Below are 15,055 nucleotides of genomic sequence, written 5' to 3' on the forward strand. Positions count from 1 at the left end.
ACGCAGCACGCGACATAGCTTTGCAGACGATAAGTACAACCGTTTCAGAGAGAAGAACGGTCAATGTGACGATCTGGCTTTAAGACGATTCAATAACAAATGAGGAAAACGGACGGATTTCTTGGGTTTTTACTGCATATGAACACTTTTCACATTCTCCCGTGCAACTCGGCAGCTAGTCCTCCTTTCATGTAGAATCTCAAGGTCCTAGCTCATGTCCAAGGCACCAAAGCCAGCTAAATAGTCAATAACCGATACCTAAAACAAGAATTGTACTACATCTTACTGGCTATTACATCAACTTAGAAGCTTGATCTGTGTTGTACTATGGTGCCTTTAGTGTCTCAGCATACCGCAACAGGCGACATAGCTTTGCAGACGATAAGTACAACCGTTTCAGAGAGAAGAGCGGCCAATGTGACGATCTGGCTTTAAGACGATTCGATAACAAATGACGAAAACGGACGGATTTCTTGGGTTTTTACTACATATGAACACTTTTCACATTCTCCCGTGCAACTCGGCAGCTAGTCCTCCTTTCATGCAGAATCTTAAGGTCCTAGCTCATGTCCAAGGCACCAAACCCAGCTAAAAAGTCAATTACCGATACCTAAAACTTGAATTGTACTACTTCTTACTGGCTATTACATCAACTTAGAAGCTTCATCTGTGTTCTACTATGGTGCTTTTAGTGTCTCCGCATACCGCAGCACGCGACATAGCTTTGTAGACGATAAGTACAACCGTTTCAGAGAGAAGAGCGACCAATGTGACGATCTGGCTTTAAGTCGATTCGATAACAAATGACGAAAACGGACTTATTTCTCAGGTTTTTATTTCATATGAACACTTTTCACATTCTCCCGTGCAACTCGGTTGCTAGTCCTCCTTTCATGCAGAATCTTAAGGTCCTAGCTCATGTCCAAGTCACCAAAGCCAGCTAAAAAGTCAATAATCGATACCTAAATTTGAATTGGACTACTTCTTACTGGCTATTACATCAACTTAGATGCTTCATCTGTGTTCTACTATGGTGATTTTCGTGTCTCCGCATACCGCAGCACGCGAAATAGCTTTGCAGACGATAAGTACAACCGTTTCAGAGAGAAGAGCGGCCAATGTGACGATCTGGCTTTATGTCGATTCGATAACAAATGACGAAAACGGACGGATTTCTCAGGATTTTATTACATATGAACACTTTTCACATTCTCCCGTGCAACTCGGCTGCTAGTCCTCCTTTCATGCAGAATCTTAAGGTCCTAGCTCATGTCCAAGGCACCAAAGCCAGCTAAAAATCAATAATCAATACCTAAAACTTAAATTCTACTACTTCTTACTGGCTATTACATCAACTTAGAAGCTTCATCTCTGTTCTACTATGGTGCTTTTAGTGTCTCCACATACCGCAGCACGCGACATAGCTTTGCAGAAGATAAGTACAACCGTTTCAGAGAGAAGAGCGCCCAATGTGACGATCTGGCTAAAAGTCGATTCGATAACAAATGACGAAAACGGACGGATTTCTCAGGTTTTTACTACATATGAACACTTTCCACATTCTCCCAGGCAACTCGGCTGCTAGTCCTTCTTTCATGCAGAATCTTAAGGTCCTAGATAATGTCCAAGGCACCAAAGCCAGCTAAAAAGTCAATAATCAATATCTAAAACTTGAATTGTACTACTTCTTACTGGCCATTACATTAACTTAGAAGCTTCATCTGTGTTCTACTATGGTGCTTTTAGTGTCTCCGCATATCGCAGCACGAGACATAGCTTTGCAGACGATAAGTACAACGGTTTCAGAGAGAAGGGCGGCAAATGTGACGATCGGGCTTTAAGTCGATTCGATAACAAATGACGCAAACGGACGGATTTCTCAGGTTTTTACTACATATGAACACTTTTCACATTCTCCGGTGCAACTCGGCTGCTAGTCCTCCTTTCATGCAGAATCTTAAGGTCATAGCCCATGTCCAAGGCACCAAAGCCAGCTAAAAAGTCAATAACGATATCTAAAACTTGAATTGTACTATTTCTTACTGGCTATTACATCATCTTAGAAGCTTCATCTGTGTTCTACTATGGTGCTTTTAGTGTCTCCGCATAACGCAGCACGCGACATAGCTTTGCAGACGATAAGTACAACCGTATCAGAGAGAAGAGCGGTCAATGTGACGATCTGGCTTTAAGACGATTCGATAACAAATGACGAAAACGGACGGATTTCTTGGGTTTTTACTACATATGAACACTTTTCACATTCTCCCGTGCAACTCGGCAGCTAGTCCTCCTTTCATGTAGAATCTTAATGTCCTAGCTCATGTCCAAGGCACCAAAACCAGCTAAAAAGTCAATAACCGATACCTAAAACTAGAATTGTACTACTTCTTACTGGCTATTACATCAACTTTGAAGCTTGATCTGTGTTGTACTATGGTGCTTTTAGTGTCTCAGCATACCGCAGCACGCGACATAGCTTTGCAGACGATAAGTACAACCGTTTCAGAGAGAAGAGCGGCCAATGTGACGATCTGGCTTTAAGTCGATTCGATAACAAATGACGCAAACGGACGGATTTCTCAGGTTTTTACTACATATGAACACTTTTCAGATTCTCCCGAGCAACTCGGTTGCTAGTCCTCCTTTCATGCAGAATCTTAAGGTCCTAGCTCATGTCCAAGTCACCAAAGCCAGCTAAAAAGTCAATAATCGATACCTAAATTTGATTTGGACTACTTCTTACTGGCTATTACATCAACTTAGATGCTTCATCTGTGTTCTACTATGGTGATTTTAGTGTCTCCGCATACCGCAGCACGCGAAATAGCTTTGCAGACGATAAGTACAACCGTTTCAGAGAGAAGAGCGGCCAATGTGACGATCTGGCTTTAAGTCGATTCGATAACAAATGACGAAAACGGACGGATTTCTCAGGATTTTATTACAAATGAACACTTTTCACATTCTCCCGTGCAACTCGGCTGCTAGTCCTCCTTTTATGCAGAATCTTAAGGTCCTAGCTCATGTCCAAGGCACCAAAGACAGCTAAAAAGTCAATAATCGATACCTAAAACTTGAATTGGACTACTTCTTACTGGCTATTACATCAACTTAGAACCTTCATCTATGTTCTACTACGGTGCTTTTAGTTTCTCCGCATACCGCAGCACGCGACATAGTTTTGCAAACGATAAGTACAACCGTTTCAGAGAGAAGAGCGCCCAATGTGACGATCTGGCTTTAAGTCGATTGGATAAAAAAATGACGAAAACGGACGGATTTCTATGGTTTTTACTACATATGAACACTTTTCACATTCTCCCGGGCAACTCGGCTGCTAGTCCTTCTTTCATGCAGAATCTTAAGGTCCTAGATCATGTCCAAGGCACCAAAGCCAGCTAAAAAGTCAGTAATCAATATCTTAAACTTGAATTGTACTACTTCTTACTGGCTATTACATCAACTTAGAAGCTTCATCAGTGTTCTACTGTGGTGCGTTTAGTGTCTCCGAACACCGCAGTACGCGATATAGCTTTGCAGACGATAAGTACAACCGTTTCAGAGAGCAGAGCGGCCAATGTGACGATTTGGCTTTAAGTCGATTCGATAACAAATGACGAAAACGGACGGATTTCTCAGGTTTTTACTACATATAAACACTTTTCACATTCTCCCGTGCAACTCGGCTGCTAGTCCTCCTTTCATGCAGAATCGTAAGGTCCTAGCTCTTGTCCAAGGCACCAAATCCAGCTAAAAAGTCAATAATCGATACCTAAAACTTGAATTGTACTAGTTCTTACTGGCTATTACATCAACTTAGAAGCTTTATCTGTGTTCTACTATGGTGTTTTTAGTGTCTCCGAATACCGCAGTACGTGACATTGCTTTGCAGACGATAAGTACAACCGTTTCAGAGAGAAGAGCGGCCAATGTGACCATCTGGCTTTAAGTCGATTCGATAACAAATGACGAAAACGGACGGTTTCTCAGGTTTTTACTACATATGAACACTTTTCACATTCTCCCGTGCAACTCGGCTGCTAGTCTTCCTTTCATGCAGAATCTTAAGGTCCTAGCTCATGTCCAAGTCACCAAAGCCATCTAAAAAGTCAATAATCGATACCTAAAACTTGAATTGGACTACTTCTTACTGGCTATTACATCAACTTAGATGCTTCATCTATGTTCTACTACGGTGCTTTTAGTTTCTCCTCATACCGCAGCACGCGACACAGCTTTGCAGACGATAAGTACAACCGTTTTAGAGAGAAGGGCGGCTAATGTTACGATCTGGCTTTAAGTCGATTCGATAACAAATGACGCAAACGGACGGATTTCTCAGGTTTTTACTACATATGAACACTTTTCACATTCACCCGTGCAACTCTGCTCCTAGTCCTCCTTTCATGCAGAATCTTAAGGTCCTAGCTCATGTCCAAGGGACCAAAGCGAGCCAAAAAGTCAATAACCGATACCTAAAAATGGAATTGTACAACTTCTTACTGGCTATTACATCATCTTAGAAGCTTCATCTGTGTTCTACTATGGTGTTTTTAGTGTCTCCGAATACCGCAGTACGTGACATAGCTTTGCAGACGATAAGTACAACCGTTTCAGAGAGAAGAGCGGCCAATGTGACCATCTGGCTTTAAGTCGATTCGATAACAAATGACGAAAACGGACGGATTTCTCAGGTTTTTACTACATATGAACACTTTTCACATTCACCCGTGCAACTCTGCTCCTAGTCCTCCTTTCATGCAGAATCTTAAGGTCCTAGCTCATGTCCAAGGCACCGAAGCCAGCTAAAAAGTCAGTAATCGATACATAAAACTTGAATTGTACTACTTCTTACTGGCTATTGCATCAACTTAGGACCTTCATCTATGTTCTACTATGGTGCTTTTAGTGTCTCCGCATACCGCAGCACGCGACATAGCTTTGCAGACGATAAGTACAACGGTTTCAGAGAGAAGAGCTGCCAATGTGACGATCTTGCTTTAAGTCGATTCGATAACAAATGACGAAAACGGACGGATTTCTCAGGTTTTTACTACATATGAACACTTTTCATATTCTCCCGTGCAACTCGCCTGCTAGTCCTCCTTTCATGCAGAATCTTAAGGTCCTAGCTCATGTCCAAGTCACCAAAGCCAGCTAAAATGTCAATAATCGATACCAAAAACTTGAATTGGACTACTTCTTACTGGCTATTACATCAACTTCGATGCTTCATCTGTGTTCTACTATGGTGATGTTAGTGTCTCCGCATACCGCAGCACGCGACATAGCTTTGCAGACGATAAGTACAACCGTTTCAGAGAGAAGAGCGCCCAATGTGACGATCTGGCTATAAGTCGATTCGACAACAAATGACGAAAACGGACGGATTTCTCAGGTTTTTACTACATGCGTACACTTTTCACATTCTCCCGAGCAACTCGGCTGCTAGTCCTCCTTTCATGCAGAATCTCAAGGTCCTAGCTCATGTGCAAGGCACCAAGGCAGCTAAAAGGTCAATAATCAATACTTAAAACTTGAATTGTACTACTTCTTACTGGCTATTACATCAACTTAGAAGCTTCATCTGTGTTCTACTATGGTGCTTTTAGTGTCTCCGCATACCGCAGCACGCGACATAGCTTTGTAGACGATAAGTACAACCGTTTCAGAGAGAAGAGCGACCAATGTGACGATCTGGCTTTAAGTCGATTCGATAACAAATGACGAAAACGGACTTATTTCTCAGGTTTTTATTTCATATGAACACTTTTCACATTCTCCCGTGCAACTCGGTTGCTAGTCCTCCTTTCATGCAGAATCGTAAGGTCCTAGCTCTTGTCCAAGGCACCAAAGCCAGCTAAAAAGTCAATAATCAATATCTAAAACTTGAATTGTACTACTACTTACTGGCTATTACATCAACTTAGAAGCTTCATCTGTGTTCTACTATGGTGCTTTTAGTGTCTCCGCATATCGCAGCACGCGACGTAGCTTTGCAGAAGATAAGTACAACGGTTTCAGAGAGAAGAGCGGCCAATGTGACGATCTGGCTTTAAGTCGATTCGATAACAAATGACGCAAACGGACGGATTTCTCAGGTTTTTACTACATATGAACACTTTTCACATTCACCCGTGCAACTCTGCTCCTAGTCCTCCTTTCATGCAGAATCTTAAGGTCCTAGCTCATGTCCAAGGGACCAAAGCGAGCCAAAAAGTCAATAACCGATACCTAAAAATTGAATTGTACAACTTCTTACTGGCTATTACATCATCTTAGAAGCTTCATCTGTGTTCTACTATGGTGTTTTTAGTGTCTCCGAATACCGCAGTACGTGACATAGCTTTGCAGACGATAAGTACAACCGTTTCAGAGAGAAGAGCGGCCAATGTGACCATCTGGCTTTAAGTCGATTCGATAACAAATGACGAAAACGGACGGATTTCTCAGGTTTTTACTACATATGAACACTTTTCACATTCACCCGTGCAACTCTGCTCCTAGTCCTCCTTTCATGCAAAATCTTAAGGTCCTAGCTCATGTCCAAGGCACCGAAGCCAGCTAAAAAGTCAGTAATCGATACATAAAACTTGAATTATACTACTTCTTACTGGCTATTGCATCAACTTAGAACCTTCATCTATGTTCTACTATGGTGCTTTTAGTGTCTCCGCATACCGCAGCACGCGACATAGCTTTGCAGACGATAAGTACAACGGTTTCAGAGAGAAGAGCGGCCAATGTGACGATCTTGCTTTAAGTCGATTCGATAACAAATGACGAAAACGGACGGATTTCTCAGGTTTTTACTACATATGAACACTTTTCATATTCTCCCGTGCAACTCGGCTGCTAGTCCTCCTTTCATGCAGAATCTTAAGGTCCTAGCTCATGTCCAAGTCACCAAAGCCAGCTAAAATGTCAATAATCGATACCAAAAACTTGAATTGGACTACTTCTTACTGGCTATTACATCAACTTCGATGCTTCATCTGTGTTCTACTATTGTGATGTTAGTGTCTCCGCATACCGCAGCACGCGACATAGCTTTGCAGACGATAAGTACAACCGTTTCAGAGAGAAGAGCGCCCAATGTGACGATCTGGCTATAAGTCGATTCGACAACAAATGACGAAAACGGACGGATTTCTCAGGTTTTTACTACATGCGTACACTTTTCACATTCTCCCGAGCAACTCGGCTGCTAGTCCTCCTTTCATGCAGAATCTCAAGGTCCTAGCTCATGTCCAAGGCACCAAGGCAGCTAAAAGGTCAATAATCAATACTTAAAACTTGAATTCTACTACTTCTTACTGGCTATTACATCAACTTAGAAGCTTCATCTGTGTTCTACTATGGTGCTTTTAATGTCTCCGCATACCGCAGCACGCGACATAGCTTTGCAGACGATAAGTACAACCGTTTCAGAGAGAAGAGCGGTCAATGTGACGATCTGGCTTTAAGACGATTCGATAACAAATGACGAAAACGGACGGATTTCTTGGGTTTTTACTACATATGAACACTTTTCAGATTCTCCCGAGCAACTCGGTTGCTAGTCCTCCTTTCATGCAGAATCTTAAGGTCCTAGCTCATGTCCAAGTCACCAAAGCCAGCTAAAAAGTCAATAATCGATACCTAAATTTGAATTGGACTACTTCTTACTGGCTATTACATCAACTTAGATGCTTCATCTGTGTTCTACTATGGTGATTTTAGTGTCTCCGCATACCGCAGCACGCGAAATAGCTTTGCAGACGATAAGTACAACCGTTTCAGAGAGAAGAGCGGCCAATGTGACGATCTGGCTTTAAGTCGATTCGATAACAAATGACGAAAACGGACGGATTTCTCAGGATTTTATTACAAATGAACACTTTTCACATTCTCCCGTGCAACTCGGTTGCTAGTCCTCCTATCATGCAGAATCTTAAGGTCCTAGCTCATGTCCAAGGCACCAAAGCCAGCTAAAAAGTCAATAATCAATACCTAAAACTTGAATTCTACTACTTCTTACTGGCTATTACATCAACTTAGAAGCTTCATCTCTGTTCTACTATGGTGCTTTTAGTGTCTCCACATACCGCAGCACGCGACATAGCTTTGCAGAAGATAAGTACAACCGTTTCAGAGAGAAGAGCGCCCAATGTGAAGATCTGGCTAAAAGTCGATTCGATAACAAATGACGAAAACGGACGGATTTCTCAGGTTTTTACTACATATGAACACTTTTCACATTCTCCCGGGCAACTCGGCTGCTAGTCCTTCTTTCATGCAGAATCTTAAGGTCCTAGATCATGTCCAAAGCACCAAACCAGCTAAAAAGTCAATAATCAATATCTAAAACTTGAATTGTACTACTTCTTACTGGCTATTACATTAATTTAGAAGCTTCATCTGTGTTCTACTATGGTGCTATTAGTGTCTCCGCATATCGCAGCACGCGACATAGCTTTGCAGACGATAAGTACAATGGTTTCAGAGAGAAGAGCGGCAAATGTGACGATCTGGCTTTAAGTCGATTCGATAACAAATGACGCAAACGAACGGATTTCTCAGGTTTTTACTACATATGAACACTTTTCACATTCTCCCGTGCAACTCGGCTGCTAGTCCTCCTTTCATGCAGAATCGTAAGGTCCTAGCTCTTGTCCAAGGCACCAAAGCCAGATAAAAAGTCAATAATCAATATCTAAAACTTGAATTGTACTACTTCTTACTGGCTATTACATCAACTTAGAAGCTTCATCTGTGTTCTACTACGGTGCTTTTAGTGTCTCCGCATATCGCAGCACGCGACGTAGCTTTGCAGAAGATAAGTACAACGGTTTCAGAGAGAAGAGCGGCCAATGTGACGATCTGGCTTTAAGTCGATTCGATAACAAATCACGAAAACGGACGGATTTCTCAGGTTTTTACTACATGCGTACACTTTTCACATTCTCCCGAGCAACTCGGCTGCTAGTCCTCCTTTCATGCAGAATCTCAAGGTCCTAGCTCATGTCCAAGGCACCAAGGCAGCTAAAAGGTCAATAATCAATACATAAAACTTGAATTGTACTACTTCTTACTGGCTATTACATCAACTTAGAAGCTTCATCTGTGTTCTACTATGGTGCTTTTAATGTCTCCGCATACCGCAGCACGCGACATAGCTTTGCAGACGATAAGTACAACCGTTTCAGAGAGAAGAGCGGTCAATGTGACGATCTGGCTTTAGGACGATTCGATAGCAAATGACGAAAACGGACGGATTTCTTGGGTTTTTACTACATATGAACACTTTTCAGATTCTCCCGAGCAACTCGGTTGCTAGTCCTCCTTTCATGCAGAATCTTAAGGTCCTAGCTCATGTGCAAGTCACCAAAGCCAGCTAAAAAGTCAATAATCGATACCTAAATTTGAATTGGACTACTTCTTACTGGCTATTACATCAACTTAGATGCTTCATCTGTGTTCTACTATGGTGATTTTAGTGTCTCCGCATACCGCAGCACGCGAAATAGCTTTGCAGACGATAAGTACAACCGTTTCAGAGAGAAGAGCGGCCAATGTGACGATCTGGCTTTAAGTCGATTCGATAACAAATGACGAAAACGGACGGATTTCTCAGGATTTTATTACATATGAACACTTTTCACATTCTCCCGTGCAACTCGGTTGCTAGTCCTCCTTTCATGCAGAATCTTAAGGTCCTAGCTCATGTCCAAGGCACCAAAGCCAGCTAAAAAGTCAATAATCAATACCTAAAACTTGAATTCTACTACTTCTTACTGGCTATTACATCAACTTTGAAGCTTCATCTCTGTTCTACTATGGTGCTTTTAGTGTCTCCACATACCGCAGCACGCGACATAGCTTTGCAGAAGATAAGTACAACCGTTTCAGAGAGAAGAGCGCCCAATGTGACCATCTGGCTAAAAGTCGATTCGATAACAAATGACGAAAACGGACGGATTTCTCAGGTTTTTACTACATATGAACACTTTTCACATTCTCCCGGGCAACTCGGCTGCTAGTCCTTCTTTCATGCAGAATCTTAAGGTCCTAGATCATGTCCAAGGCACCAAACCAGCTAAAAAGTCAATAATCAATATCTAAAACTTGAATTGTACTACTTCTTACTGGCTATTACATTAACTTAGAAGCTTCATCTGTGTTCTACTATGGTGCTTTTAGTGTCTCCGCATATCGCAGCACGCGACATAGCTTTGCAGACGATAAGTACAACGGTTTCAGAGAGAAGAGCGGCAAATGTGACGATCTGGCTTTAAGTCGATTCGATAACAAATGACGCAAACGGACGGATTTCTCAGGTTTTTACTACATATGAACACTTTTCACATTCTCCCGTGCAACTCGGCTGCTAGTCCTCCTTTCATGCAGAATCTTAAGGTCATAGCCATGTCCAAGGCACCAAAGCCAGCTAAAAAGTATATAACGATATCTAAAACTTGAATTGTACTATTTCTTACTGGCTATTACATCATCTTAGAAGCTTCATCTGTGTTCTACTATGGTGCTTTTAGTGTCTCCGCATAACGCAGCACGCGACATAGCTTTGCAGACGATAAGTACAACCGTTTCAGAGAGAAGAACGGTCAATGTGACGAACTGGCTTTAAGACGATTCGATAACAAATGAGGAAAACGGACGGATTTCTTGGGTTTTTACTACATATGAACACTTTTCACATTCTCCCGTGCAACTCGGCAGCTAGTCCTCCTTTCATGTAGAATCTTAAGGTCCTAGCTCATGTCCAAGGCACCAAAGCCAGCTAAATAGTCAATAACCGATACCTAAAACAAGAATTGTACTACATCTTACTGGCTATTACATCAACTTAGAAGCTTGATCTGTGTTGTACTATGGTGCCTTTAGTGTCTCAGCATACCGCAACAGGCGACATAGCTTTGCAGACGATAAGTACAACCGTTTCAGAGAGAAGAGCGGCCAATGTGACGATCTGGCTTTAAGACGATTCGATAACAAATGACGAAAACGGACGGATTTCTCAGGTTTTTACTACATATGAACACTTTTCACATTCTCCCGTGCAACTCGGCAGCTAGTCCTCCTTTCATGCAGAATCTTAAGGTAATAGCTCATGTCCAAGGCACCAAACCCAGCTAAAAAGTCAATTACCGATACCTAAAACTTGAATTGTACTACTTCTTACTGGCTATTACATCAACTTAGAAGCTTCATCTGTCTTCTACTATGGTGCTTTTAGTGTCTCCGCATATCGCAGCACGCGACATAGCTTTGTAGACGATAAGTACAACCGTTTCAGAGAGAAGAGCGACCAATGTGACGATCTGGCTTTAAGTCGATTCGATAACAAATGACGAAAACGGACTTATTTCTCAGGTTTTTATTTCATATGAACACTTTTCACATTCTCCCGTGCAACTCGGTTGCTAGTCCTCCTTTCATGCAGAATCTTAAGGTCCTAGCTCATGTCCAAGTCACCAAAGCAAGCTAAAAAGTCAATAATCGATACCTAAATTTGAATTGGACTACTTCTTACTGGCTATTACATCAACTTAGATGCTTCATCTGAGTTCTACTATGGTGATTTTCGTGTCTCCGCATACCGCAGCACGCGAAATAGCTTTGCAGACGATAAGTACAACCGTTTCAGAGAGAAGAGCGGCCAATGTGACGATCTGGCTTTATGTCGATTCGATAACAAATGACGAAAACGGACGGATTTCTCAGGATTTTATTACATATGAACACTTTTCACATTCTCCCGTGCAACTCGGCTGCTAGTCCTCCTTTCATGCAGAATCTTAAGGTCCTAGCTCATGTCCAAGGCACCAAAGCCAGCTAAAAATCAATAATCAATACCTAAAACTTAAATTCTACTACTTCTTACTGGCTATTACATCAACTTAGAAGCTTCATCTCTGTTCTACTATGGTGCTTTTAGTGTCTCCACATACCGCAGCACGCGACATAGCTTTGCAGAAGATAAGTACAACCGTTTCAGAGAGAAGAGCGCCCAATGTGACGATCTGGCTAAAAGTCGATTCGATAACAAATGACGAAAACGGACGGATTTCTCAGGTTTTTACTACATATGAACACTTTCCACATTCTCCCGGGCAACTCGGCTGCTAGTCCTTCTTTCATGCAGAATCTTAAGGTCCTAGATAATGTCCAAGGCACCAAAGCCAGCTAAAAAGTCAATAATCAATATCTAAAACTTGAATTGTACTACTTCTTACTGGCTATTACATTGACTTAGAAGCTTCATCTGTGTTCTACTATGGTGCTTTTAGTGTCTCCGCATATCGCAGCACGAGACATAGCTTTGCAGACGATAAGTACAACGGTTTCAGAGAGAAGGGCGGCAAATGTGACGATCGGGCTTTAAGTCGATTCGATAACAAATGACGCAAACGGACGGATTTCTCAGGTTTTTACTACATATGAACACTTTTCACATTCTCCCGTGCAACTCGGCTGCTAGTCCTCCTTTCATGCAGAATCTTAAGGTCATAGCCCATGTCCAAGTCACCAAAGCCAGCTAAAAAGTCAATAATCGATACCTAAATTTGAATTGGACTACTTCTTACTGACTATTACATCAACTTAGATGCTTCATCTGTGTTCTACTATGGTGATTTTAGTGTCTCCGCATACCGCAGCACGCGAAATAGCTTTGCAGACGATAAGTACAACCGTTTCAGCGAGAAGAGCGGTCAATGTGACGATCTGGCTTTAAGTCGATTCGATAACAAATGACGAAAACGGACGGATTTCTCAGGATTTTATTACATATGAACACTTTTCACATTCTCCCGTGCAACTCGGTTGCTAGTCCTCCTTTCATGCAGAATCTTAAGGTCCTAGCTCATGTCCAAGGCACCAAAGCCAGCTAGAAAGTCAACAATCAATACCTAAAACTTGAATTCTACTACTTCTTACTGGCTATTACATCAACTTTGAAGCTTCATCTCTGTTCTACTATGGTGCTTTTAGTGTCTCCACATACCGCAGCACGCGACATAGCTTTGCAGAAGATAAGTACAACCGTTTCAGAGAGAAGAGCGCCCAATGTGACGATCTGGCTAAAAGTCGATTCGATAACAAATGACGAAAACGGACGGATTTCTCAGGTTTTTACTACATATGAACACTTTTCACATTCTCCCGGGCAACTCGGCTGCTAGTCCTTCTTTCATGCAGAATCTTAAGGTCCTAGATCATGTCCAAGGCACCAAACCAGCTAAAAAGTCAATAATCAATATCTAAAACTTGAATTGTACTACTTCTTACTTGCTATTACATTAACTTAGAAGCTTCATCTGTGTTCTACTATGGTGCTTTTAGTGTCTCCGCATATCGCAGCACGCGACATAGCTTTGCAGACGATAAGTACAACGGTTTCAGAGAGAAGAGCGGCAAATGTGACGATCTGGCTTTAAGTCGATTCGATAACAAATGACGCAAACGGACGGATTTCTCAGGTTTTTACTACATATGAACACTTTTCACATTCTCCCGTGCAACTCGGCTGCTAGTCCTCCTTTCATGCAGAATCTTAAGGTCATAGCCATGTCCAAGGCACCAAAGCCAGCTAAAAAGTATATAACGATATCTAAAACTTGAATTGTACTATTTCTTACTGGCTATTACATCATCTTAGAAGCTTCATCTGTGTTCTACTATGGTGCTTTTAGTGTCTCCGCATAACGCAGCACGCGACATAGCTTTGCAGACGATAAGTACAACCGTTTCAGAGAGAAGAACGGTCAATGTGACGAACTGGCTTTAAGACGATTCGATAACAAATGAGGAAAACGGACGGATTTCTTGGGTTTTTACTACATATGAACACTTTTCACATTCTCCCGTGCAACTCGGCAGCTAGTCCTCCTTTCATGTAGAATCTTAAGGTCCTAGCTCATGTCCAAGGCACCAAAGCCAGCTAAATAGTCAATAACCGATACCTAAAACAAGAATTGTACTACATCTTACTGGCTATTACATCAACTTAGAAGCTTGATCTGTGTTGTACTATGGTGCCTTTAGTGTCTCAGCATACCGCAACAGGCGACATAGCTTTGCAGACGATAAGTACAACCGTTTCAGAGAGAAGAGCGGCCAATGTGACGATCTGGCTTTAAGACGATTCGATAACAAATGACGAAAACGGACGGATTTCTCAGGTTTTTACTACATATGAACACTTTTCACATTCTCCCGTGCAACTCGGCAGCTAGTCCTCCTTTCATGCAGAATCTTAAGGTAATAGCTCATGTCCAAGGCACCAAACCCAGCTAAAAAGTCAATTACCGATACCTAAAACTTGAATTGTACTACTTCTTACTGGCTATTACATCAACTTAGAAGCTTCATCTGTGTTCTACTATGGTGCTTTTAGTGTCTCCGCATACCGCAGCACGCGACATAGCTTTGTAGACGATAAGTACAACCGTTTCAGAGAGAAGAGCGACCAATGTGACGATCTGGCTTTAAGTCGATTCGATAACAAATGACGAAAACGGACTTATTTCTCAGGTTTTTATTTCATATGAACACTTTTCACATTCTCCCGTGCAACTCGGTTGCTAGTCCTCCTTTCATGCAGAATCTTAAGGTCCTAGCTCATGTCCAAGTCACCAAAGCAAGCTAAAAAGTCAATAATCGATACCTAAATTTGAATTGGACTACTTCTTACTGGCTATTACATCAACTTAGATGCTTCATCTGTGTTCTACTATGGTGATTTTCGTGTCTCCGCATACCGCAGCACGCGAAATAGCTTTGCAGACGATAAGTACAACCGTTTCAGAGAGAAGAGCGGCCAATGTGACGATCTGGCTTTATGTCGATTCGATAACAAATGACGAAAAAGGACGGATTTCTCAGGATTTTATTACATATGAACACTTTTCACATTCTCCCGTGCAACTCGGCTGCTAGTCCTCCTTTCATGCAGAATCGTAAGGTCCTAGCTCATGTCCAAGGCACCAAAGCCAGCTAAAAATCAATAATCAATACCTAAAACTTAAATTCTACTACTTCTTACTGGCTA

Source organism: Schistocerca gregaria, unplaced genomic scaffold (assembly GCF_023897955.1).
Source record: "Schistocerca gregaria isolate iqSchGreg1 unplaced genomic scaffold, iqSchGreg1.2 ptg000239l, whole genome shotgun sequence".
Taxonomy (NCBI): Eukaryota; Metazoa; Arthropoda; class Insecta; order Orthoptera; family Acrididae; genus Schistocerca; species Schistocerca gregaria.